The 25754-nt window shown below is 37.7% G+C and overlaps 1 long non-coding RNA gene across 1 annotated transcript; it reads right to left on the reverse strand.

The window, feature by feature from the left end:
* Positions 1-5715: 5715 nt before the first annotated feature.
* Positions 5716-6437, reverse strand: LOC147396160 (uncharacterized). The gene is made up of 4 exons (XR_015180364.1): positions 6356-6437; positions 5986-6070; positions 5848-5903; positions 5716-5746 (listed from the first exon to the last, which is right to left on the reverse strand). It is a non-coding gene; the product is annotated as an uncharacterized LOC147396160 (long non-coding RNA).
* Between the last annotated feature and the right edge of the window lie 19317 nt (positions 6438-25754).

Here is a 25754-nt window from a genome sequence, read left to right on the forward strand (position 1 = left end):
CTCGAAAAGTGCTAGTTTATTGTCTTCAATCAGATAGGGTATGAGTCTAATCTTGGTACACAGGATCACTAAAAAATGAATCTTGCTTTTGGAACATGGGGAGATAAAGAAAAGGCTTCAGTTTTTGTCATTGGTCTAAAAATACTGTCATTTGATGGATTGAGGATCTCAATGGCTTCGTATTGATGAATGTTATGGACCACAAAAGATCCTATCCATCAAGATTTCAATTTTCCTGGAAAAAGATGCAGTATAGAATTGTAAAGCAATACCATTTGACTGAGGTGAAATTTTTTTCTTTGAATGTCCTTGTCGTGCCAAACTTTAGTACGATCCTTACATAATTTTGCACTATCATAGGCATCATTTCTCAACTTTTCCAATTTAATGAGTTTGAGATTTCGGTGTTCACCTACCTTGGTAATGTCGAAATTTAGGTGTTTCACTATCCAATAAACTCTATGTTCTAAATTTACTAGACGGTGACAAGATTTACCAAAGACCAACCAATAAGGCGACATGCCAATTGGAGTTTTGCAAGTAGTTCTGTAGGCTCACAATGCATTATTCGAATGCAAAGACCAGTCTTTCCTTATGGGATAGACAGTTTTATCAAGAATGGTCTTAATTTCACAGTTGAAAATTTTCACTTGCCCATTTTTTGTGGGTGATACGGGGTTGCCACTTTGTGAGTTATTGTGTATTTACAATCAGAACTTATAAAATCCGATTACAAAAATGTTTACCGTCATTGTTGATTATGGCACGAGGTGTATCAAATCTGGCAAATATGTTATTTTTAAGAAATTGAACGATTTTATGGTCATTAGTCCGACATACCATGACTTTCACCCATTTCGACCCGTAGTTTATTGTGATTAGAATGTATTGGAATCTGTAGGAAATGGGGAAGGGGCCCATAAATTGATGCCTCACACATCGAACATTTCAATGATCAAAATTGATTGTTGGGGCATCTCATTTCTCTTGCTAATATTGTCCAAACGTTGGCCTCTATCACAAGATTTAGTGAAGAGATGAACATCTTGAAGGATGGTGGGCCAGTAGAAATCACAGTATAATATCTTAGTAGTTTTTTTTTTTTGCAACCAAAATGCCCTCCATAGGCATGATTGTGGTAGAATTCTAGGATGTTTTTCTGATCTCCATCTGGAATACATCGTCTAATTATTTGGTCTAGATTGTACTTGAATAAGTATAGATCATCCCAGAAGAACCATTTGGACTTGACAAAAAATTTCATCTTCTCTTATTTGATCTAAGAAATGGGTGTTTGCCCTGTCATGAGGTAATTGACAATGACAATGTACCAATTTGTGGTAAGGCTGGAGACCAACATGATTTGTCATCTGCAAAATTCTCAAAGATAAGCAGGGAGTCTAGATTGGACTCAACTATTAACCTAGATAGGTGGTCTGCAATCATATTTTCACATCTTTTCTTGTCTCAAATTTTGAGATCAAATTCTTAATTAAGGTCTAGAAAGTGATTTCTAGAGCCCTAATTTCGAAGACTTTACAAGTGAATTATACATTAAATCCTCTAATTGGATATAATTCATTATTAATTCATAATAATTATTAATTTCAATAAAATGATGTATTTTGGAACTAATTATAGTTATTTTCGTGTAATAGGAAAAAGTCACAAATATTCAAAAAAAAACTCAAACAATCCAAAGTATTCATTGCGATCCAGGATCTAAACAAAGCCAATTGACCAAGACCTAGACCAATTGGACCCACATGGACTATGACATCCAGGTTGGGTAGGGTGGCACAGTGAATAAAACATAAAACTTCTCGAGATTTGTACAATGTGTTGGCAGCTGAAGATACTTCGTATTGAAGTAGGGTCTTGAAGTTATTGTTTTTACGGAAGGTTTTGAAACCCTAATCTAATCTCTATAAATAGGAGACCAGACCAGAGCTTAAGGATATCTAGAAAATTAGGAAATTTCTTTCTCTTGTTTTATCTTTTAATTTTTGCTTTCAGTAGCAATATTGTAATCAAGGAGGTTTCTGACAGTTTCAGAAGCAAGATCAATAAGGAAGGCATTTTTATTCTCTAATATTAATTCTCTCTTTTACTTTTATTTTATTTACTGTTTCATGCAATGACTATCGGCCAGACCTCCGTTAGAGAGGTCAATAAAGCTTGAGAAAAATCTTCTTAATTAACTTTAACTTGTTTTACATCACATGTTATTGATTGATTGTGGCATTTTATTAAATAGGGATTATTAGATTTAATATTTAATCCTCTGATTTTGATAGTTTAGACTTAGATAAGTTCAAACTAAACTATGCTTCATCTAGAAAGTTAAATATAATCTTCTAATTTTGTCTTTTTAAATTTAATCACAAATATTGGGATCATTGTTTGGGTTTAATAATTTAGATTTTTTGATCCAACAACATTAGTTTTATTGAGTGGAACGAGATAAAGAAGAAAAGTTAAATAATGAGATGATTTGTTATGATGGATTTGACTAATTTAATATTTGTATTGTAATTTTATTTATTGTTTTTCTCATTATTTTTAATTAGCAATAATATTTCTAACATTATTTTAAATTTGTTGCCTTGAATCCTGATCTGTTTCAAGTTAAAAAGTAATAAGATTAACGTTGTCTCTTTGGATCAATCCTTTCTTGCCAAGGTTATTTGATTTGCTCTATTATTCTTTAGTAATTTAATACTCGATGAACAAATTGGAGCCAATACCGGGGACAACGGTTTGATCCAATACCTTTTTAACAAAGATCCGATTAGTATTTCTACTAATCGAAATTTTATTTTCTAGAAAAATTCAAAAACAAATTCGTTGGATTTCTAAATCAAGCGTGAGCAGAACCTTAGAATTTTCTTGATTTTTGTTAGAATTTTACCGCGGTGTAATGGTCAACTTGGGCGGTGAGGTCAAACCTTGAAATTTGCATCTCCAATTTTGATAGAAAATTTCTTCAGATTCCAGGAACTTAATGAATTAATATATTTTCTAGAGTTTTGACCTTGATTTGTCTTCTATTTTCAGTCGAAGGATTTTCCGAGTGACGTGGTTGGAAAATTTATTCAACCATCCGGATTTAGTTCTTTGACGAAGAAACATCAAATTTTCTTTCTTTTCTTTTCTTTTCTATTTAGATTAAACTTCTAGTAGGTTTTTATTTTAAAAAATTCAAAATTTTAGATTTTAAATTTTATTTTATTAATTCAAGAAGACCCGGAGTATAATAGATTTAGAGAAGGACAATAGTGGGACGTAATTGCCTCAACCCATTGGGTTCGTACACTGAAACTGGTGTTAGTGGTTCGAGTAAACTTAACTAGTTCATCTCCCATCTAGAATGAGAGCTAAAACTCAAACCACCCATGTAACTCGTGTAAGTGGGTTTCTGTATTGGTTTTGGGTGAATTAATTGTACACTCTAGATTGCATTTAGTAAATAAGACACCCTTACGAAGATGACATTATAAGATAAAAGTCGGATTTTATCACCACATTCTTGTCCTATTAGGAAATTGAATTCAAAATAAGTCAAAATTAATTAAAATCTTATTAAACTTGACCTTGGGTCCCATCGAGCTCAATAAGTAAAGCTAATTTGAATTACATCAATTGCACTTCTTGATTAATGTTGGTGTCTAAGCGAGATTCTGTCCTACTGTACCATGTTGTATTACAGTTGTACTAGGGAGATAGACTACATTTATTTTAGACGAAGAGGTTATTTAAGAGTGCCCTTGCTCAAGTATTGTGTACCACCTTTCATTTGAGGATTAAATTGACCGGTCTGGGTTAGAGGCTCAGATTATCTCTTTGAAACAGTTAGGAGCGGTCTAGTTTATATGAACCCATAAAGCACCACTACAAAATATGATGTATTTAGAGGCGGTTTTAAACTGCCACCAATATCGACTAAACCACCTCCAATATATTTAAGGGCGGTTTAGCAAACCGCTCACTATAGTAGCGTCGCTGATTCCTTTTAGTAGCCGACTAAGGCTGGTTTTAAAACCGCCTCTAAATAATGATTTAAGGGCATTTTTTATATTTTTAGAGGCTATTTGAAAATCGCCTCTAATAATAATAATTTAATGGCGGTTTAAAAACCGCCTCTCAAGAATATGATTTAAGGGCGGTTCTTATATTTTTAGAGACTATTTTTAAACCGCCTCTAATAATAATAATTTAATGGCGGTTTAAAAACCGCCTCTAAAGAATATGATTTAAGGGCGATTCTTATATTTTAGAGGCTATTTGAAACGCCTCTAATAATAAAAATTTAAGGGCAGTTTTAAAATCACCTCAAAATATTATTATTTGAAGGCGGTTTCTATATTTTAGAGGCAATTTGAAAACTGCCCCTAATAACAAATTAGTTTTAAAAAAAATAACATTAGAGGCAGTTCAAAACCACCTCTTATGTTGTAAAAAAAAACTTAATAAAATATTCATTCCAAAATAAAACCTACAATTATATAAATAAAAAGAGCTGTTATTGGCACTACGAATTTCACTTATCACTTGTTTATAAAAAGATATCACAACCTGTAAATGAATATTTTACCAAACATAAGCTACAATCTACCAAAAATGCATCTACGAAATCCAAAAACAAATTACGCATTCACGAATATTTTCACTATAAAAAAAGAGAACTCTATGAATTATAAACAAATGTGATATGGTTCTTGGATTTAGTGTGCACTTGAAGGCAATCATCTCCCATACTCCACCCCATCTCCATGCTCACTCTGGCAAAATAAAATGGTAAAGCCATAAATCATGTACAACCAAAACATACCTTAGAATCTGCCGTTTGCAATAATCTCATGGATGGCGTCACTGACAGCTTGATCCTCAGATCAAACAGGCAGCTTCATTGTTACCTGCTTGGGTCCATCTATCCCGAATGATAAGCAAACGAGAACCTTAACGTTGCCTACGAACACACTGGACAAAGTTCTAGTTATGTATATGTGTATATTCTTAGGCTTTTGTTAGTATCCCTCTCTTATACAACTTATCTCTACCCTCAGCTGGTGAATAATTGAAGGTAGATTGCCTTGTAGTATTATCAGCTTCAAGAGAAGCCATCACTGCCTTGGCATTCAAATACCAAGGTTGAACATAAGGAGAACAATAAGTACTAGTAGAGGAAGTTGAAAGATGAAGTATTACTGATCCCCAATCTCTCATCCCACGCTTTGCTTCCTAATATACATTCTTGATCAACACTGGCCTCAATTCAGAGTTGAGGCTCTCCATCAAACAAAAGGTTGAGATAAAAATATATCCCTTGAAAAATAATACTAAGCCCTATAAGGACAATACTGATCTCTAATCAAATTTTGTTTTTCCTCTTAATTATCTCGACGTTGTGTTTCATGGAGAGCATCAAACACGAATGAACATACATACATAAATGCATGAATACATAGATACATACATACCAGGAGCTCTACCAATAAAACCAGCAAGATAGGACCAAGAACCTTCACGAACTTCAATAATCCTGTCTACCCATTTCACAGGCACAGGAGTTTCACCTCCTCTCCTCCGAATCCCACTCCCAATCTGCAACCATATATCCATCCACATAAAATAAAAAAAACCAAATCTATTATAGGAAAACAAACCTTTTGTATTGAATTCACAGTAGAGATGCCATGTCTTTTGCCACGTATAGAAGCAGTAGCTTCTGATCTGATCCAAAATACTTGGATATCGTGAGGTTCGTTGTTTTGGGTAAGTAATCTACTTAACATTTTAGCAAAAGTGATGCAGAAGTATGGAAAGTAAAAGAAAAACACGTTGTACCTTTTCGTGAATGAATGCTCTCACTTGTTTTCGGCATATTACCATTAAAGATCACCCTGAAATACAAAGAAACAAATAAATGGATAAAATCAACAAGATGGCCATTATTTATTTACATGAATTGTCCACTTAGCATACATTTTAACATATGAACCTGCAACTTCGACCTGCAATACTACAGAGACCTTACGCTGACTCAAAGAATGCACCACTTAAGAAACCCCTAAAACAGAAAAAATGAATCAACCAACTTTACAGGATGGTATATTGATCATGTTAAGAACATGAATATTTCTTACCAAATTCCTGCGGGTTTCTTTTCTTGGTTTCTGCAGTTGTAAATCAAAATCAAGATGAAAACAAAACCACAAAAGTCATTAACGATGATACAAAGTATATATCCAACTTCCTCCATGCCAAACTTCATGAAGTCCCCTTGACCCTTGCAACAATAGAAGTATAAAACTGCATGATTAAGAAGAGGTAAACGCTTTTCATGTAAGGGAACCTTACACATGGACCTGCTTCAATCAATGGACTCTCAAGAATGTAGCATCCATGAACCAGTTCTTGAAAAAGTTAGTTGATCCCTACGAAAAAGGACATGAACATGTGTTGGTGTCTGACACAAACGTCTTTCAGAAGCCTGAAAAAAGAGACTTGCATACATGTATTACAATATCAGGTTTAAGTTATACTAGATCTCTTTGAAATAATCATGTGATTTACACATGAGCATTACACGGTGTCTGACATGGGAAGTTTGCAAAACATAGGTTTAGATAGAATTGAAGGAAATAAGAAGATTAATTCAGTTGGGACTTTTTTCAGATAAGGCTTTGATGATTCTGATGCCAACGTTTATACCTAATATAATATAAAAGTGATTGATGAAAATCCCTTAAACTATAGAGTAACCACCAATTGTTAATATGATGTTCACAGTTTCCCTTTAAAAGGGTAACTAAGTTAGTTGTATAATGACATCCAATGAGGTTGCACAATTCAGGCGCTTTTTCCCCTTTCTTTCTCTTAGATACAATCAGAAAAGTACATAAAAATGGTTGAGATTGTGAGTGGATATGAACACCCCAGAATTAAATGGAGGGATGAGATACATACGTACAACTGAACTCAAAATTTTGGAATAAGGTTTTGATGATGATGAAATAAAAATGTATGAGCAATGAAGCACATCATCGTATCCATATCCAGCAAGCTTTTTTTTTTTTTTTTCAAAAGGTAAATACAAGGCTTATGTTCATGATAAGTATTTAGACTCCTCTTATCGAGTCCTTTTTATTATGACAAGCCATCGAGTCCTCAAGGTAGGGGAGAAAATACCTAAATGTGGCAACTAAATGAGAAATCTGCAGCATAATGGTAATGTGTCCCACTCAATGTCATAAGGTTCCATATCTATCCATGTCCAGTTTCAAACTCACGTGTCCCTATCCTTTCGGAGTCAATTTAACTAGGACATGGTTCAATCCCAGCTTAGTCATAAAAACAACTCCTACATTAATCAATCCCACATTAATAACCTTGATTTGAAAGTTCAAGGGTGCCATTACAACCAAGTCCATCTAGTAAAAAAACATTCAACTTCACCGACAAGGTATTTGCCAAGTGTCTGACTTAAATAATGAGCAACCTTTTATAAAGTACATGGAGATTCCCTAAACGTAAATCCATCTTGCTAGCTACCTCATTGACTATCGCCAATGGAAGACTTGAAAGGACCATATTCCTAGAAACAGATTTGGACAAGACTTGTGGTTGGTCACAATTAATAGGAGTTAATTGTGTTCGATCTGAGAAAAAAGGATACATGCAGTCAATGATTAGAGCTCATCTCATTGTCCTAATATTAACAAATAAATCTTCAAAAGGCTAGTTCAAACTTGGTGCATTAGGAGGGTCCACCATTTCACACTTGTTATTGTTGAAGCAGTCTTACTACAAACTTAGTTCAACAAAGTGGGAGTGGTATAGGAGGGGACTTGGGAGCGAGGGTAGGGAAACATATATTGCAAACAAGTTTTAGTTTAATTGCTACTAAGCTTGTTCATCTCAAGGGTCTCAAATTGGAAAAGAAAATTATGGATAGATGGCCTCCCTTCATATTTGGTAAATGAAACCCCTCCCAAAAATTAAGAATGCCACTATCGTTATATTTTATCCTCATTCATTGGATCAGCTTATCAAGACTTTCAAAGGCATCCTCTTTCCCAGCCAAACTTGAACGTACTAAACAAAGGACACTTCTTATGGGTGTGGAGCACTAAAATTCCCTCGTAGTTACTAGGATGCCTTTCTACTCTACAGAAGGTACGGGAAAAGAAAGAAAAAAAAGACTTCTTCAAATCGAGTCAATCTCATAAGAGTAAGGTCAAAATCCTAAATCAAAACCCTAATCTAAACTAATCAAGTCAATCTCATAAGACTAAGGTCAAAACCCTAAATCAAAACCCTAATCTAAACTAATCAAGTCAATCTCATAAGACTAAAGTCAAAACCCTAAAACCCTAAAGACTAAGTCAAAACCCTAATTGAAACCCTAAAAGAAACCCTAATCAAACCCTAATGCTTCTAAAAACTTTATAAATAGGAGCCTCCACACCTTATTTTCGTATCAAAGAAAAAACCCTAGGAAAAGTAGGTGAAGAAGCCTCCACAACCTCTCCAAAACCCTAATTTTGGAGCCTCAACTCCTTACCTAACACCCCTGCTTTGATTTTAGCCTAAAAAACACCCAAAAACCTCTAAAAAATATCCCAAAAATCTACAACAAATTCGAAGCACCCAGATCCAAGAAGGAGATACCTTACCTCGGAGATCAGAAATCAGATCCGGAGATAGAACGAAGTAAGGAACACGGTACAAGGAGCCGTTTTCACCAGATCTGAGGGAATAGCACTTTTGCAGATCGAAGGTAAGCTTTTTTATTATTTTTTTTAATCTAGGTTTGACATTAACGATGTAGATTTATTTGGGATAAGTAGAGACCGGCAATGGCCGGGCGGGGTTGGTGCCTAACACCTTCCAACCCCGTAACATGATCCCTGGATTCAGATTTTCTGTAGTAGATTAGTTTCTATCCGTTTTAGAGTCAGTTTGGTTCCTAGACCATAATAACTAGGTGGCAACTCCCAAACCTCAAGGGTCAAAAGCGGATCCGCGCACCCCGAGGATCAAGGGTGCTTTTAGTGGCGACTCCACTGGGGACATTGAGGATCAAACTTGAAAAGCCCCGAGTATGGGATACATCGCTAGTAGAACCTTTTTATTTGATTTTTAGTTAGTTGATTATTTGTTTATTGTGTTTTAGTTATTTATGTTTTTCTTTATTCTTTTGGCTTAATTATAGATCACGTGATTCAATTTTGAATATCCTAATCCGGTATATCATTTTTTTATGGTTCAATCGAAAGTTATTCGGAATGACCTTAAATAATGCGAGATTTCAAAGGAATAGTCTTATTAAGGATGAGATAATGGTTTTTGGACCATGATTTTTTTACACATGTAATTATATTTCGATTAAAAATTTAGGTATGTGCTTGATTTGGTATTTCGATTAAAAAATTTCATAAAAATAATTGTTGTTAGGAACGTCAATGTTTTTTATTTGTAGGCCGATGTGCGATGTATTCCTCAATAACAATTTTTATTTTTTATTTAATTTTTAGTTTATTATTTTTAATTTTTCAAAAAAAAAAAAAAGCAAAAATGGTGGTTCTCCTTTGATTAGGCGTGCTGCCCCTTGGCAGCAAGGAGGAAAATAAAAAAAAATAACAAAAAAAAAAAAGTATTTTTTATGTTCTGTTAACAGCACAAGGTGCTGGAGTGGGTGGGGTGCCCCGAGTAATTTTTTATATATTTTTTTTGCACACCCATTAACAGCAACGAAGTGCTTTTGTGGGTGGTGTGTGATAAGTAAAATCTATCTTTTGCTCCCCCCACATCATCTTCTCAAACAGTTCAGCGTCTTCAACAGGAGACTGAACTGGTCTCTCCATTTGATCGGCTGAAATCTCAGCCCAATCGGTTCATGGTTCGTTTGGAATCGTGATTTTCACTTGATTCAAAGTTTAAAACTGTTAGTTCATTTCGAAATCGTCTGAATCCGCGACCAAAGATTTCTGTTTTGGGTTTGAAACCCAGTTCTTAAGGATGGTAAGGTTGATTTCGTTTGATTGGAAAGTTGGAGGAATTTCATTAAAAGTTTTTTTCTTTTTAAAATTTTTTTTAAAACGATTTGTGTGGGTGTTTTTTTTTTGAAAATTTGATTTGGATTTCAATGTACATCAAGAACTCCACTGTCATGTTCTCGATCATACCTGCAACACGAGAGTTCTCGTGATTCTTGAGCCGATAATGAAAGAAAGAGTGGCTTGTAATGTTTTTGGAAGCTGTTCCATGAAGCTCTCTGCTTCGGTTTTGAGCTCTAATGGAGCGTCAATGGCAGACAAAAGAGTTTTCTTGTTTTGTTTTTTTCTCTCTGTTTCTTTCAAAGAAATCTGGGTTTGTTTCAAAAATTATGAGAGAGAGAGAGAGAGGGAAATCAATCATTTTGACTTGTCGAGAACCTATGGATCCATCCACTCACAGAGAGCTTAATATCAGATATCATGAAAGAGCTTGATGGATGGAAACAGTGTCATCAATTTGCTGAGTTTGCCACTATCAGCCGATAACTTTCACAAATCAGATAATCGATTCCTTTCGTTAACCTCAATATCATCAATGAATTGTTAATGGAATTAAGATAACTGGTTGTCTTTGATTACCTTGTTGTTCTTGTTGTCTACCTGTTATCTGATTCAGAAATTTATGTGTGTGAATAGTGTGCACTGGCAAATATATATATATATATATATGAATTTACTGTTGCAATTGACCAATGAAGCCATAAGATTCCCTCTCTCTCATTTTGCTTAATCTCGGAATTTATGGAATCCTTTGTTCTCCAACTCCTTTAAAAAAAAATTGTATTAAATCGTTTTGTTTAAAAAAAAAAAAAAAAAAAAATTTGTTCTCCTCATCTCATTAATCATTATTCCATTATCAATATCCTTTGAAATTTTGAATTATTTCGGATTGTCAAAAGTGACCCCCGATTGGACCATGAAAATTGAAAAAACAATTGTGCTTGTCTCAATGATTGAATCTAATCAATTATTCTATGCTATATCCATTAATTGAGTTGCCATGATCTGATGATATACGTACTTTGATCTCGAATTGAATATATGGATGATGTGTATATCTTGTTCAATATGTGTTGTGATGATTAGGCACATTTATCTGAAAAAAGGCCCCGGGCACACCCCACCCTGTTTTGCACACGCCACATGCACGTTTATTATTTTACTCACTTACACGTCCCGAATAGCCAACGTGGCACTAGTGCGTGGCCCGGTCTCTTCGAAGATGCGACGTCATTCATGAAAACCACAACTCCAGTCACGTACCTTAGGGTATATCAAACTGGGGGCATTAATACCGTCTGATCAGGTGATTTTGAGAGATATATTGATGCACCCAGGCTGGAGCGACCTAAGCTTTTGACCTATTGTAAGCCACACAGTCACATGTCCCGATTGCCAACGTAGTACTAGTACGTGGTCGGTCCCCTCGTGGGATGCCAAACCATTTATGAAAGCTACAACTCTTGACTCGTACCCATAGGTATAAAAGATAATATAAGCATATCAATTGCACTTCTTGGTCAAAACCGGTGCCTAAGCAGATCTTGTCCCGCTGTACCCTACTGTACGAGGGGGATAGACTATGTCTATTCTAGACGAGAGGTATTTAAGTGGGCCCTTGCTCAGCATTGTGCGCCACCTCTCAATTGGAGATCAAACTAGCTGTTTTTGGCTTCAGAGAAGTGAATTGAGTTTTTAGATTATCACCTATACAGTATATCAAACCAAGTCACCACGTATCGAAAGGTATATAGGTGTGCTTGGGCACGGGTGGCCAGATAAAAATGCATTGCACGTAGTAAGCTTAGAGTCTAGAAACCTTCCCAGTAGGTCACGACTCGAATTTGTCGTGGGTGTTCCCAGGTTGTTTATTGAATGGAGCCTGTTGATTGATGAATGTATGTGAGTGATGTTAATGGTGTAGATCAGAGTGTATGATTGTCCTCAAGGATCAAATGTTGTTTTTGAAAATTAAAATGGGTGCATCGACCCAATAAAGAATCCATTCTTTTACAATAATGACCCAGTCCATCCCGATCCAACAATCATGGTGGGCCGAGACATTTAAATTGAAAATGGAAATCAAATTTGCAAAAGAAGACAAATAGTTTACAGAAAGAATATTTTCCAGAAAAGATTATTTTCCAAAAAGAAGTGTTCTTTAGAAGAAATCTTTTCCAGAAAAGATTATTTTCAAAAAAAAAAATGTGTTCTTTAGAAGAAATGTTTTTCAGAAAAAAATATTTTCCAGAAAATATTTTTTCATAAGATTTTCCAAAAGAAAATTGATATTTTACATGGACCATTGGAAGAGTACTAAAATACCCTTTTGTGTCAAACCAGGATGCTAGTCGCAGGCGATAACCCAATCGATCAGTTAGTCAAAACGACCGTTGTAGGGATGCACCCTGTAGAGAAGATCAATTTTGGGAGATTCATGTTAAGGAGTGCTCTCTACTTCCACGAGTTTGAGATAGACTGGAACCTCTTACACGCTGTGGCTAAGCGATGGAACCCCCACCTTCATATATTCCACATGGGGTATATGCATTTGTGCCCCACTCACGAGGATTATTGTAGCATCATGGGGATATCCACTTCGAGACCTCTAGTCAGACCCTCATTGAAGACCGGATATTCTGGTGACTTTGCCACAGGACTGAACATTTCCAAGGAAGAAGCCAAGGCCTTAGTTCATAATGGGAGATTGGACTTAGTACCTTTACTGGGCCCGTATCGCTCCCGCAGTCACCCTATCAATGTAAAACCCGAAGCCTGGCGAGCTACTAGAGATTATCGATTGTGTCTAGGAATCCTAGCCCAATACATGCTGACCTCCAATAGTGATGGCCAATCTATCCCTAAGTCCTTCATAGATATAGCCTCACAACTCTCAAGGAAAGCCAACCCAGTACCTCTCATCCTAGCTGAAACTTTCTCAGGTTTAAATGCCATAAAAAATGGTGAGTGGGAAAGCTTCAAAGGAAGCCCCTACTTACTCTATATGTGGCTTTGTGATCGTCTCAAAATCGTAGAGGTTCCATCAAACCTCGAATATGGGCCAGAACACTTTTCCAAGAGAAACCTGTTAGTGCGTCACAACTCAGTCAAAGCTTGGAGCAAATGGTTAGACTCTCGCCTTGCCTGTCATATTGGTTTTAGATGCCCTTGGTGGATGACTGATCCCCCTGTTCTAGGAACCAAAGGATCCTACTATGTCCGTCTGATCGGTTTAGAAGAAACATCTTTTTACCATCCTAATTTGATCCTAGAACAGTACGACGTACCCATAGAGTTATCTTTACCTCAGCACAAAGCTTTCTTTCCCCCCGAGCCATTGACTGAAAAGTTAGTACACCTCATTGAGAAAGCCTGGAACAAGCGCACCTTAGGGTATCCAGACGGACCAGCAGAATTCAAAGAGCCAGTTGTTAGAGCCAAGAGGGTCAAGCCTGACAGCAATCCTGATGACCGTCAAGACAAAGCCAAGCGTCCATGTAAAAATAGTTCAAGTCAAATTTGTTGAAAGATGTTTTTAAGGAGAACATTTATTTGTCAATCGTTTTCAATAAAGTTATTTTTTCTTTCAAATAAATATTGATTTCTTCTTTGAATGTTCATTATGTGAATGGATTAATTAATGGATTGGTGCACAAATCTCAATGAAATGATTCCTTAAAATGTTATCAAGAGGGTAATACTGAAATTGACTAAATTTACCTTTGATGGTGTCATATAGGATTATCATTGCGCCCAAACTCAAGCGTCCACCTCCTAGTTGGAGTCGTAAGTCCAGTTGGTTAGAACGAGCTACGGTACCAAATCAATAAGCAGAAATGGCTTCAGAATCTGAACTTACAGAGATCCGTAAGATCTTGACAGCCTTTGCCAATGATATCACCAGTATAAAGGACAAAGTGAAAGTGTTAGAACAGACCTTGGAATCAACAGACAATCCCTTAAATGATCCAAAAGGAAAGAAAGTAGAAGAGAGACGTCCACATGAAGTCTTCGAACTCGACGGAGATGAAGAATATGTCAATGAAAATCCGATGTTAGCTAACAGAATGTCTCAATTAGAGTCGGCTATGAAAAGTATAAAAGGCATCGATGAAATTGCAGCAGGTATTGAAGCTCTGAACCGCATCCCTAGAATCCATCTGCCCGAGAAGTTTGTAATGCCTGAAATGGATAAGTTTAGTGGTATAGGGTGTGCAAAAACACATCTTAAAGTGTATGTTACTAACATGCGCACTATGGGACTTAGCGACGAACATATGACATTGTTGTTTCAGAGAACTTTATCAGGATCAGCACTACGCTGGCTAATGTCTCAAGATCCAGTTACTGTAGGCACCTGGGAGAGCATGTCAAAGGCTTTCTGGCATCAGTATAAGTACAGTACCGAGATTGAGACCTCAAGAAGGGATTTGGAAGCAACTAAGCAGAAAAATGGGGAGACATTTACTGATTTCATTGGTCGTTGGAGGGCCAAGGCTGCCCAAATGTGGGATAGACCTTCGGAAAAGGAACAAGTAGCGATCATCTTAAAGAACCTCTCACAAGGATATGCTCAGCACTTAGTGGCCCAATATCTCCCTACTTTCGAGTCTTTGTTACAAGCCGGAAGCCAACTTGAGGATGCTTTTGCCTCTGGGATCCTCTCTAACTCTTCGGATAACAAGCTTAAGAAACCCTATGTTTCTAAACCTAGCACCAACCATGTCTACATAGCCAACACGTCAGCTATCCCAGCTCAACCCCCAGTCCGAACTAATAACCAGGCTCACCCAAGTCAACCTCGAACTCCGTATCAATTTACCAATCTAGGGATGAGTCTCACTGTAGCTTTTCACAAATTGGTGAAAAAAGGGCTTCTTACCCCTATCCAACCCCGACCTCTACCTAATCCCTTGCCAGCTGGACACAATTCTAACTTGTTCTGCGAGTTCCATCAAAACCCTGGCCATCACACGGATCGATGTATTACCTTACGCCATGCCATTCAAAACCTGATCGACAACAAAAAGGTCACAATCCCTAGCCCACCGAATGTCACCACTAATCCACTGCCTACCTATCAACCTCCACCAACTTTGAACATGGTGTCTCATACACCATTACCATTCGATCCTGTCTCTCTTATCCATCCCATCCAAAGCAAACCGCCTAGTTACCCTCTTGCCGGGTTAGCTTTCACTGATGAGGTTTTCACCACAAACTTGAACCATTTGATTTAACCTCAGATGATACGTATTGTTTATCCCCGCCTCGATACAGTAGCCCTGCATTCACAAGTTACTTGTTGGCCCAGATGAACTTAAAAAGCCCTGTACCTTTGACAGATGAAGATCCATACGTGCTGATTGAAGAAGATGAACCTTATCCTCTCTCCTGTGATGAAGTTAGACATATGACTCGAGGGGGAAGAGTTTTTAAGCCACAAGAACTTTGTGTTGATAATCCGGCAGCCTTGGCAAGAAAAGAAAGAGAAGATCCTATCAAAAAAAATATTGAAGAAGATAACTCCATGATTAAGCAATTGAAGAAATCAGGAGCCAATATCTCAGTTTGGGGATTACTTATGGCTTCCACTGTCCATAGGGAGGCCGTTCTCAAAGCATTAAGTACAGTCCAAGTCTCCCTTGACACTTCTCCAGATCAGCTGGCCAACATAGTAGGGGCGACATATGTGGAAAATATCTTGTCCTTCTCGGACTTCGATCTCCCAAAGGAAGGAGCAAACCACACTAAGCCACTGCACATCACAGTTGACTGTAACGGGATGAGGGTACCTCTAGTATTGATCGATAATGGGAGTGCATTGAATGTTTGCCCTTTGAAGACCGCCACTTGCCTTGGGTTTAAAATTGAAGATCTCAAGCCCACTAATCAAGGGGTTAGGGCCTATGATAATACTAAAAGGGACGTACTGGGAATTCTGCACCTTCGATTGCCCACGGGCATAGCTGAATTTCTGACAGAATTTTAGGTCATAGACATCCAGTCCTCCTTTAATCTGTTATTAGGAAGATCGTGGCTACACCAAATCAAAGTCATACCTTCTACGCTGCACCAGAAGGTCAAGTTTATCAGAGATGGGCTAGTGATCACTTTCCATGGAGATGCTGAAATTTTAGGGATCATAAATAGTACTGAAGCTAAGGATGAGCCGCTGCTTGAGATTCAGCCAGAACAACAGGGAGTAGAGCTCAGTGGGTTCGAGTTTGAGAAAATATGCTCAATCCAATGGGATCAAGCCATGAAAGAATATTTTTCAATGGAAAATACTTCTAACTGCAATATGGCCAATATATTCAAGAGAATGAGATTTTTCCCTGGTATGGGCTTAGGCCTCAAGCAGCAAGGTATTAAAGAGGCACCAGTGATTAAAGAGGTCATTGGCACATTTGGGCTAGAATATAAGCCTACTAATGAAGATTGGGCCCAATACTAGAAGACAAAACGAGACAAGGCAATTGCGAAAAAGTAAAGACGCACCACAGATCTCATCAAAATGAAGCCTTATCGTAAGACCCTTAATGGCTATTTTGTGAAGGAAGGAGAAGATTTATGTTACTATGGGTTCCTCGAGCCATTCATTGACCACATCACAGGTACTCGTCTGCCGGGGTTTGAGATCTTCTTTGGTATGGATTGGCCTGAAGAGGAAGCAAGCACAGAAGCTGAAATTAAGAAAATTGAAGACTGGCAGTTCAATCTAGACTCCCTCAACATCGACCAGTTATTCATTGAAGATCACAGTGTCTTGGTGTTGTCAACTGAGAAAGGGATCCCAAATCCTCAGTCTGGAATCAAACCCGCTGTAGGGTGTCTCTCTAGCTATCATGTAATTAGTCATGTATTACATGTCAAGACTGGGTCTGTCAGTCCCCTTAGTCCTATTCAGTCTGACATGCTAGATGAGTCATTTGTTTCTGTTGAGTCAAGTAAGTCCACTATTGCTACTAAGTTAAGTGAGTCTGTCAAGTTGGCAATGAGTCTTGTTACCCCATCTTCTTTTAATGAAATGAAAGAAATTCTTGATTACCCTGAGCGCAATAATAATTTAACTAATAATCTAACTTCGGAGGGAGAATCTTCTGATGAAGAACCTCCCCCTGAAATAATCAAATTACTTGAATAAGAAAATGAACGTCGGGCTCAACCTCTAATGGAGGAAGTAGAGGTTAGCAATCTCGGAACAAAAGAAAATCCTCAAGAGATTCGGATTGGGATCACATTATCCCTCGATGAACGCAAAGGGATAGTAGAGTTGCTCAGAAAGTTCAAAGACGTGTTCGCGTGGTCTTATGAGGATATACCAGGAATAAGCACAGACATTGTTCAACATCGAATTCCGTTATATCCAGATGCTCGACTATTAAACAGAAATTTCGACGTATGAAACTGGAGTGGACTCTGAAAATAAAAGAAGAAGTTACGAAGCAGATTAACGCTGGATTCTTGGAAGTAGTAGAATAACCTGAGTGGATTGCCAATGTCGTCCCGGTGCCGAAGAAGGATGGAAAAGTCAGGATGTGTGTGGACTTTAGAGATCTAAACAAAGCAAGCCCAAAGGATAGTTTTCCTTTACCACACATAGACGTTCTAGTAGATAGTACAGCAGGGCATGCTTTATTATCCTTTATGGACGTCTTTTCGGGGTACAATCAGATAAAAATGGATCATCGAGATATGCAAAATACGTCGTTTATCACATAATGGGGAACCTTTTGCTACAAGGTTATGCCTTTTGGTTTGAAGAATGCCGGAGCCACCTATCAAAGAGCAGCCACGACGTTACTACATGACATGATATATAAAGAAGTCGAAGTCTATGTAGACGATATGATAGTCAAGTCCAAAGAACAATTGGGGCATGTTGCTGCGTTAGAAAAATTTCTCACGAGGATTCAAAAGTATAAACTCCGCCTCAACCCGCAGAAATGTGTGTTTGGAGTAACTTCTGGAAAATTGTTAGGATTTGTGGTCAGTCAAAGAGGGATCGAAGTAGACCCTGTGAAGATTAAAGCTATCCAAGATATGCCACCGCTGGAAACTGAAAAGCAAATTCGAGGTTTTTTAGTCAGAATCCAGTATGTCAGTAGATTCATCGCTCAACTCACCAATGTCTGCGAACCTATTTTCAAGCTCCTCAAGAAGAATGAACCAACAGTTTGGAATGAGCAATGTCAAAAAGCCTTCGACTAAGTCAAGGAATATCTCTTGAACCCACTTATTTTGGTTCCACCCACACCGGGTGAACCACTTCTTCTTTATCTGTCAGTCACAGAAGAAGCTATGGGATGCATGCTGGCACAGTATGACAAAGATACTCGCAAAGAAAGGGATATCTACTACATCAGTAAGAAGATGTTAGAGTATGAACGAAAGTATTCAGCCCTGGAAAAAACTTGCTTGGTACTAGTATGGGCTACTCAAAGACTTCGACACTATATGCTATCTCATTCAATTATCTTGTTATCTCAGATGGATCCTCTCAAGTATCTTTTCGAGAAATCGGCACTGACAGGGAGAACAGAACGATGGTTATTGTTATTATCAGAGTTTGACATCACGCACGTTACACAGAAATCCATCAAGAGGAGAGCTGTAGCAGAATACTTGGCAGATCACCCAGTAGCAGAAGGAATAAGGCCTATTGATCAGTTCCCAGATGAGAACATCTTACATGTTGAAGAAGAGCCTCAGAACCAAACATGGCAGTTGTATTTCGATGGAGCCGCCAATCAGAATGGGTATGGAATAGGGGCAGTCCTGTTTTCTCCGGAAGGATGCCACATTCCGATCGCTATTAAGTTAGCCTTCTCTAATACCAATAACACAGCCGAATATGATGCATGCATCGCTGGACTTGAAGCTGCTTTGAATCTGGGCATTACAGAAATTGAAGTTTTTGGGTATTCAGCCTTGGTCATACACCAGTCATTGGAAGAATGAAAAACTAAGGATGAAAAGTTGAAGCCTTATCATGAATATTTGTTAAACTTAGTGAGTAAGTTTGAAGCTATTCGTTCCCAACACGTGTCAAGGGAAAATAATAGATTTGCTGACTCGTTAGCCACTCTATCTTCAATGATCCATTTACCCCCTAGCATGGAATTGAGGCCGATCACTGTTGAAGTCAAAGACAAACCTGCATATTGTTGTCAGATCAATATTGCTACTCGACCCGATGGAAAGCCGTGGTACACAGATATTAAAAAGGTGTTGGGAAAACAAGAATTTCCAGAAGAAGCATCGAGGAAGGAACGACAAACCCTTTTAAGATTAGCATCTCAATTCATCCTGTGCGCAGGAAGTTTGTACAAAAGGTCTTATGATGGGATTCATTTGTCGTGTGTCGATGAAGATCAAGCTGAACAGATAATGGTTGAACTATATTCAGGAGAATGCGGCCCTCACATGAGTGGGAAAATGTTAGCTAAGAAAATTATGAGACAAGGGTACTACTGGCCTACGATGGAAACAGATTGTCATCACATGGTCAAGACTTGCCACAAATGCCAAATACATGCAAATCTCATACATGTGCCACCTTCTCGATTAGTTGGTCTAACTTCACCATGGCCATTCTCAGTTTGGGGAATCGACATTATTGGTAAAATATCGCCTAAAGCATCAAATGGGCATGAATACATTTTGGTTGCTATCGATTATTTTACTAAGTGGGTCGAAGCTGCCTCTTATGCTGTCCTCACTGCATCTCGAGTTAAAAAATTTATCCAAACGAACATCATTAGCCGGTACAGGATACCTTCGGAACTGATTTCTGACAACGGGTCACATTTCAAAGCTGAGGTTATTACTTTGTGTTCAAAGTTTAAAATCTCACACCACAAATCATCTCCTTACCGCCCTCAAACTAATGGAGCAGTCGAAGCAGCTAATAAGAATCTTAAAACTATCATAAGGAAAATGTGCCAATCACATCGAGATTGGTCTGAAAAACTGCCATTTGCACTATGGGCATATCGAACTTCAATTCGATCCTCTACTGGAGCTACTCCCTACTCCTTAGTGTATGGCATGGAAGCAGTCTTGCCAGTTGAAATGGAAATTCCATCTCTGAAGGTCTTGTTGGAAAGTCAATTGTCAAAAACAGATTGGGTTCGCCAGCGGTATGAAGAATTGAATTTGATTGAAGAAAAACGACTGAGAGCTTTGTATCACGTTCAAGCTTATCAAAGAAAAGTTGCCCGTGCATTTGATAAAAAGATCAAGGTTCATCACTTACAAGTCGGGGATTTAGTACTCAAAGATAATCGGGCACCTATCTTTGACCCTAGAGGGAAGTTCAAACCAAATTGGGGAGGTCCGTACATCATCAAGGAGATACTACCAGGAAAAGCTGTCAAGCTTCAAGATCATGATGGAATCGAGTTACCAGAACGAACCAACCTTGACCAAATCAAACGGTACTACATTTCCTATTACCTAATTCTTTATCTCCTTTCTCAACCCCTTTGCAACCTGTTCAAAAAGAGAAAAATTATGCCTTTTATTTCTTAGCCTGATCACCTAACCTAGGGGAGGGAAAAATCTGAACTACGTTTTGGTCTGATCCCAAAAATTTGGGGTACGTAGGCAACCTGAAAAGTTACTTCAGGTCCGACCACATCAAAATAAAAAAATATATATAGATTCCTCGACAAAGGAAAAATCTAAAAAGAAAAAAATTCAAAAGAAAAAGAAATATCATCCAAAATAGGGAAGAAAGTTCAAGAAAAAATTTAAAATGAAATGCCACACAAGTGGCATTTGAGTTTTTGAGCCTCAAAATTCTTTTCTTTTTATGTCTAGTCCCAAACCTACCTATAAAAGTCCTCTTAAGTACCCTGTGAAAAAGTCAAGGAGGGTAGCGAAGCATGATCAGACAGTAATTCTAGAACTTTAGAGGAGAAGAAAAAGATAAAAAAAATAAATAAGCCTACTAAGTTGAAAACCCGGAAAGGGCAACTTAGGCAAAAATTAAGGCAAGCTCGCAAGGTTGAAAATCTGAAAGGACAACTTTGGCAACAATCAGAGCAAAGAAAAAAGAAAGAGCTCGCTAGATCGAAAATCTGAAAAGGCGATCTAGGCAAAAGCTAGAGCAAGCTCGCTAGATTGAAAACTTGAAAAGGCGATCTAGGCAAAAGTTAGAGCAATAAAGAAAAACAGAAGAAAATCCCAAGCTGAAAGCGACCCGAGCTGAAACATCAGAAGTTCGAATCATCAAGTTCAATACTCAGCTTAAACCGACATAAATTCAGAAGCCACAAGTATCTTGTCTATGATCAATCTGAAAATTCTTACTTCCCCAAGTGAACCAATGGAGAGAAGGGTGAATTCTATGATGAGTCTCAAAAGGAAATATTTTGTTTTCTTGAGCCTGACTCAAAATCTTCAATAAAATTAATCAAAATTAAAAGTTGGATCTTTATTGCGCTTATGGTAATCAAATATTTCAAACCTTCATACAAGGGGCATTTTTCTTTTTCCTCTAAATATGTAATTTCCCCCCTTATACTAGGAGCATTTTTTAATGATGTGTTCAATGCCATGTTTATTGTCAAACTAGGGACATTTTGTTTTTGAGCAATGTTAATCCTAAAAGATAATGAGAATTCCAAACTTAAGGTTACCCTCTTGATAGCAGTTTTTCGAAAAACTCTTGAGATTCAAACTCAGGTTTTAAATTTATAAAAATTTTGGACAAAATCTTGAGGTTCAAACACATGCATTTTAGATCTCACATAGGAGATAGGGCATCTATTCTGTCCTAGATCTATTCATTCCCGGATCCAACCCCTCTTTTCCAGATTTCATTTTCAATCATTCTTTCCCAGATTTATTCATTTATTCTCAGTTTTACTCAGCCAGATGCCGCCAAGGGTTTTCTTGGAATTATACTCAGATGCCGCCAAGGGTTTTCTTGGAACTATGCTCAAATGCCGGCAAGGGTTTTCTTGGAATTATGCTCAGATGCCGCCGAGGGTTTTCTCGGAACTATGCTCAGATGCCGCCAAGGGTTTTCTTGGAATTATGCTCAGATGCCGCCGAGGGTTTTCTTGGAATTATGCTCAGATGCCGCCAAGGGTTTTCTCGGAATATGCTCAGATGCCGCCAAGGGTTTTCTTGGAATTATGCTCAGATGCCGCCGAGGGTTTCTTGGAATTATGCTCAGATGCCGCCGAGGGTTTTCTCGGAACTATGCTCAGATGCCGCCAAGGTTTTTCTTGAATTATGCTCAGATGCCGCCGAGGGTTTTCTCGGAACTATGCTCAGATGCCGCCAAGGGTTTTCTTGGAATTATGCTCAGATGCCGCCGAGGGTTTCTCGGAACTATGCTCAGATGCCGCCAAGGGTTTTCTTGGAATTATGCTCAGATGCCGCCAAGGGTTTTCTCGGAATTATGCTCAGATGCCGCCAAGGGTTTTCTTGGAATTATGCTCAGATGCCGCCGAGGGTTTTTCGGAATTATGCTCAGATGCCGCCGAGGGTTTTCTCGGAACTATGCTCAGATGCCGCCAAGGGTTTTCTTGGAATTATGCTCAGATGCCGCCGAGGGTTTTCTCGGAACTATGCTCAGATGCCGCCGAGGGTTTTCTCGGAACTATGCTCAGATGCCGCCAAGGGTTTTCTTGAATTATGCTCAGATGCCGCGAGGGTTTCTCGGAACTATGCTCAGATGCCGCCAAGGGTTTTCTTGGAATTATGCTCAGATGCCGCCGAGGGTTTTTCGAAATTATGCTCAGATGCCGCCAAGGGTTTTCTTGGAATTATGCTCAGTTTATATTTACTTCATGCTCAGATTTGACTCATTTCCAACTCAAACTCTTTGAAATTTATCTCAGATTTTGAGCCCACACACTTGCACAGTTGTTATATCAGTCAAGGAGAATTTTTTTGTAAAATTCAAGGATCTGACACTGCCAGTGAGAACTCGCGCTCAAGGACCTGACATTTTTCTAATTCGGGGAGAGTTTTATGCTCAATGATCCGAATACCCCGACGAATTGTTAAATCAGGCTGCAAAATGAACTGTCACTAGCTTTGGCATTCGGATATCGCACTATCTACCAAAATAGATTTGCTATCTAGTTTGCTTCAACCCTCTACCAAAGAGGGGCATCTGTAGACATCCCATTTTTGCATCCGCCTGATTAATCAAGTCGTCGACCCGATCGTAAAGGTTCCCAATGATGGATGTCTATTCCAATGCTTTATTTTGTTACCAGATATGTTTCAGAAATCCGGATGAGGTATCTCGAACTGACAAAACTTAGAAACCACGCTACGCTAGGAAAATACGACCCCAGAAACATAGAAATCATCATCTTGCAAACCAAAAAGAAGCTTCACGATAAAAATCACTAAATTACCAAAATACCCCTAACATCAAAACAACCCTAGAGCCTGCATTACGCTTAGGAAAACCCACTCAAACACATAAAACAACAAATCGAAACCAAGTAAACCACTTCGCCAATTTTCACAAAATTTGACAAAATTACGAAAATACCCCTCATAAAGTTCACGATCATTTCATACAAAAAACTTCATAAATGAAAAAAACCAACATTCCCATTGAATTCCTTATGAAAAACTGATTCCAAAACATCTTGGAACATTGAAAAAAGACTTAAAACGTTAAAAATCCTCTCCGAGGGCAAAATGATAATTTCACAATTTTAATAATTAAAATTTTTGAAATTAATAAATAAATCATTAAATAATGTAAAGTGAAACATTAATAAAATTAATTATAAAATTTAAACTAAAAAATTGATCAATCAGGCTTTCAAGAAAATTGTTGATAGGTTCGCAAGATATTTCTTTAAGGACCCCTCCATTTGGGGGTCCAAAGAATCAAAGATATAATAGAGAGGGGTTCTCCAAAAATTAAAGTCAATCAAGCAAGACTAAAGTCAAGATATTAAAGTCAATCAAATAAGACTAAAGTCAAAATTAAAGTCAATTAAGTAAGACTAGAGTCAAGTATTAAAGTCAATCTCATAAGACTAAAGTCAAAACCCTAATCTAAACTAATCGAGTCAATCTCATAAGACTAAGGTCAAAACCCTAAATCAAAACCCTAATCTAAACTAATCAAGTCAATCTCATAAGACTAAGGTCAAAACCTAAATCAAAACCCTAATCTAAACTAATCAAGTCAATCTCATAAGACTAAAGTCAAAACCCTAAAACCCTAAAGACTAAGTCAAAACCCTAATTGAAACCCTAAAAGAAACCCTAATCAAACCCTAATGCTTCTAAAAACTTTATAAATAGGAGCCTCCACACCTTATTTTCATATCAAAGAAAAAATCCTATGAAAAGTAGGTGAAGAAGCCTCCACAACCTCTCCAAAACCCTAATTTTGGAGCCTCAACTCCTTACCTAACACCCCTGTTTTGATTTTAGCCTAAAAAACACCCAAAAATCTCTCAAAAACATCCTAAAAATTCATAACAAATTCGAAGCACCCAGATCCAAGAAGGAGATACCTTACCTCGGAGATCAGAAATCAGATCCGGAGATAGAACGAAGTAAGGAACACGGTACAAGGAGCCGTTTTCACCAGATCTGAAGGAATAACACTTTTGCAGATCGAATGTAAGCTTTTTTATTATTTTTTTTAATCTAGGTTTGACATTAACGATGTAGATTTATTTGGGATAAGTAGAGACCGGCAATGGCTGGACGGGGTTGGTGCCTAACACCTTCCAACCCCGTAACATGATCTCCGGATTCAGATTTTCTGTAGTAGATTAGTTTCTATCCGTTTTAGAGTCAGTTTGGTTCCTAGACCATAATAACTAGGTGGCGACTCCCAAACCTCAAGGGTCAAAAGCGGATCTGCGCACCCAGCAGATCAAGGGCGCTTTCAGGTACATACGACCCACTTAAGATTTTTAGCAATGCCTGCTAACGTTCTTTTGAGTTTTGTAGAAGACCTAAGATACTAATCTCTGTCGGGGTTTTGTTTAGCCGTTCCACTGTATTGAACTCACTTTTGCATATGAGTTTGATAAAGGAAAAAAAACTCTTGGCCCACAAAAGTATAAACTGTGAACAGCGAAAAATTCCTTGAAATCCTAAGCCTTGTGCTCAATCAATATTCGCCCAGTACTGGGGCACTAGGGATGGCTCTAAAAGAGCTTAAGAGATACTAACATCTATATCCTCAATGGTTGGCTAAAACACAGAAATCATTGAAGTACCAAAGGTCTTTCAAAAAGTTTTCATATTTTTAATCTACAATATCTATTTGATAAAAACAAATTTAAAAAATTCAAATTTTTTTCAAAATGACGATTTTGATCAATGATGAAAAATTTAGGACTTACTCAAACTTCATGTTTTCAAAGCAATAGATACACATGAGGCCAAGTAAGTAAAAAAAACCTACTTTCTTTTCATTTCAAAAAGTTTCACATTACATTTTTGCTAACAAAAAAAATTCAAAAATATATGGTACTAATCACACGTCTCAATGAGAAATGAAGAAAGAATCAAGTCTTTCTTCCAAAGCACAAATTTGGGCAGCTTGCCCCATCATCACCACCTTAGTGTCTGAAATGTCACAACTCACCAGGTAAGAAGCAAAGGCATCAAAGCAAGGATTCTGAGCAAACCTTTCCCACAGATCAGTAATCTTAGTCCTCAAAATGGAAGATTCTTCGC

This window comes from Akebia trifoliata, chromosome 8, assembly GCF_017979445.1.
Source record: "Akebia trifoliata isolate Shusen 1 chromosome 8, ASM1797944v1, whole genome shotgun sequence".
Classification (NCBI taxonomy): domain Eukaryota; kingdom Viridiplantae; phylum Streptophyta; class Magnoliopsida; order Ranunculales; family Lardizabalaceae; genus Akebia; species Akebia trifoliata.